This window comes from Pyxicephalus adspersus, chromosome 12 (genome assembly GCF_032062135.1).
Source record: "Pyxicephalus adspersus chromosome 12, UCB_Pads_2.0, whole genome shotgun sequence".
Classification (NCBI taxonomy): Eukaryota; Metazoa; Chordata; class Amphibia; order Anura; family Pyxicephalidae; genus Pyxicephalus; species Pyxicephalus adspersus.
In genome coordinates, this window is record NC_092869.1 from 4320332 (window position 1) to 4323012 (window position 2681).

General features: G+C 39.3%; 1 long non-coding RNA gene across 1 annotated transcript in view; it reads left to right on the top strand.

The window, feature by feature from the left end:
• Window positions 1–2398: 2398 nt before the first annotated feature.
• LOC140342407 (uncharacterized) overlaps window positions 2399–2681 on the top strand; it is a 5048-nt gene continuing 4765 nt past the window's right edge. Inside the window, exon 1 of the long non-coding RNA XR_011923073.1 lies at window positions 2399–2679. This is a non-coding gene — a long non-coding RNA (uncharacterized lncRNA). The remainder of the gene's footprint in view (window positions 2680–2681) is intronic.

The window sequence follows — 2681 nt, forward strand, 5'->3', positions numbered from 1 at the left end:
AGGAATGTGGACACGCAGGTTGCTAATACACCATTCATAAACGTATTGTTTAACATACAATTCATATAGATTTCTATGCAATCAACATGTTTTCGAACCATTTCCCTTCTGCTCATATACGTAGCTTCTCCATGTAGCTAGATAGTTCAAGCTAAACTTTTCACACAAGTGAATATTAGTCAAGGCAGTGAATCATCCCACCCAGCTTGGTATGTTCAGATGTCTTCTTACATCAAACTTACGTAATTAGAATGATTGAATTAATGTTCTTCCGATGAAGCCTGTTATCGCGAAACAAGTGAGAAGTGGGGAAATAAGCTGATTCTAGTTAAAGAATAGAGAGAGATCATTTCTTCATGTTCATTTTTACGGTTGTAAATGATTCAAGTGTCTTGTTTTTAAATTTTTTTTTGAATACATTTTATTTTTTCTATAGGATGTGAGATGTAATTGATATATATCTAGGTTCCTGGAAAATCAAATTGGTTGTTTTTGTGTTTAAGGGTTTAAAGTATAAAAAAAATGTAATCAGAAGGGAAATAAACAAATATACTGGAAAACCTGCTAGATAGAAACCAAAATAACCAGTTGATCCAGAGGAAGGTAAAAAAAAAACAAAAAAGCATGGTTCAGTTTTCGCGGGGGGGGGGGGGGGGGCGTTCCCAGGATGACCCGTCTTAGGTGGCATTCCTTATAAAATGTACTTGTTCTGTGCTGAAAATTTAACTTTACCCCGCCTCCCTTTTCATTAGATGACTCTTGTACAAGAGTCAAAGAGATGGAAAGTCTGAAAGGAGACGGCTTCTGTTGATCCCTCTCTTTGGTGCTTTGGGATTCATTTGTCATAGGTGCCTTTAAAATTTTCCCCATCTTGTTGACACAGCACAGGTAAAACAAAAAATTGAGTGTCCCGCAAAAGTGCATTCTGTTAAAAAATAATGCCACATCATATATAATTCCAATACAGAACCATACAAAAGTCAATGGGGACTTTTAAGGCAGATACAATGATCCAAAATGTATAAAACATGTAATTTATTAAAACTAAAATACATATTAACAATTAAAAAGCTCTTAGGTAATTGATTACAGATCCCAAATCTTCCTCAACACATTTCACAGACATAGGCTGCTTCCTCAGGAGATTAATTGAGCTCTAGAATAATTAGTATGTTGCAATATTTGGTACCAGTGATACACAGACATTAAAAATTTAGAAGTTTTTTTTTGGATTATGTAGACGCATTAAAAGAAAGAATGGTAACTGTTGTCTATTAAACCGATTGGATAGGTTTTCTGATTGCAACTTTATTTATTATAGCAATTGCCTGCGTTGTTTGGGGATTTGGGAGCCTAACCCCATTGTCTATTCTTATACCAGCTCCAAGGAATCATGAGGAGGTAGTAGAAAAGAGATATTATGTAAGAATATGAATTTGACATGTGTATGCATTAAAACGAAAATAGTGGAATTATAATGTATAATATTCATATATCTATATTGTGCTTACATCGCAATCAATCTCCTGAGGAAGCAGCTTATATCTGTGAAACGCGTTGAGGAAAGTTTGAGATCTGTAATAGATTACCTAGAAGTTTTTTATTTGTTGTGACCACTAGATGTCAGCATCACACCCAAAAGAACCCCAGATCACCATAAAGTCTTCGTTCTTTATGTCTCTAACGCAGGCCCACTAGGAAGGTCAGCGTTATCTGATAGGACAGAGGCCGGTTGTCAGGGGTGACCATTTACTGCGGCCCACTGTGTAGTTTTCATACAACTGACGTGTTTCATCAAAGCGAACTGTGACGTCTCCCCCCTCCCGAAAACTATCATCTTAAAATGGCCGCAGATGGGTTTCATTAATGGTAAAAATGAACACATTTTGTATAAATTTGCAAAAAAATAAAAAAATCAGAATATTCTGTGCATGTGCAGTAATGGCTACCAGGTCTCTAGGGGTGAGATTTCGATTTGAGTGGGTGTGCAATAGCCTTGCAATCTTTTATCCTCACGATAAAAGCATGCGCATTGGGCAACCCGAGTTTTCTGCAAATGGCTACTACGCATGCGCGGGCTGGTGACCCTTCCCTGAAGTATATTGTTATGCAATGCTCATTACTTCCTAATGAAATCCTGATTTTAGGGTTATCTGGGTGCAGAGAGGAGGAGGGTAATACCCAAAGAATTCCACTTTGATTTTTTTTTTGTCATTTGTATGAAAACTACATAGGGGTCTTAAGCTTTCCCGCCAACCTCAAATCCTCCAATGGCTGCTCCTGACATCTGGCCGCAGTCCAATCAGTTAGCCGGTCATGTGACTGCCAGTCTGTGTGGTGATTCCACTTCTCAGCTTCCTGTGTGAAGATCCTGCCCCCATATCACATGACCGGGGCCTGGTATATAATGGACCCTGGCGGTTGTTCCAGTCATTTTATGTCCTCCAGCTTTACAGAAGTGGGGTCTGAAATATGTTTGGACTCAAAGCTGCCGATTGTCCAGTGAATGTTTAGGTACCGTATTTTCCGACGTACAAGACGACTTTTTAACCCCGAAAAATCTGTGCCAAAGTCGGGGGTCGTCTCATACGCCGGGTACTTACCAATCCCCTGAACGGGGAGAAGATCCGAGCTCGGGTTAACCAGAGTCAGCCGGCAGAGAACGCTGTGAGCCATGCGGT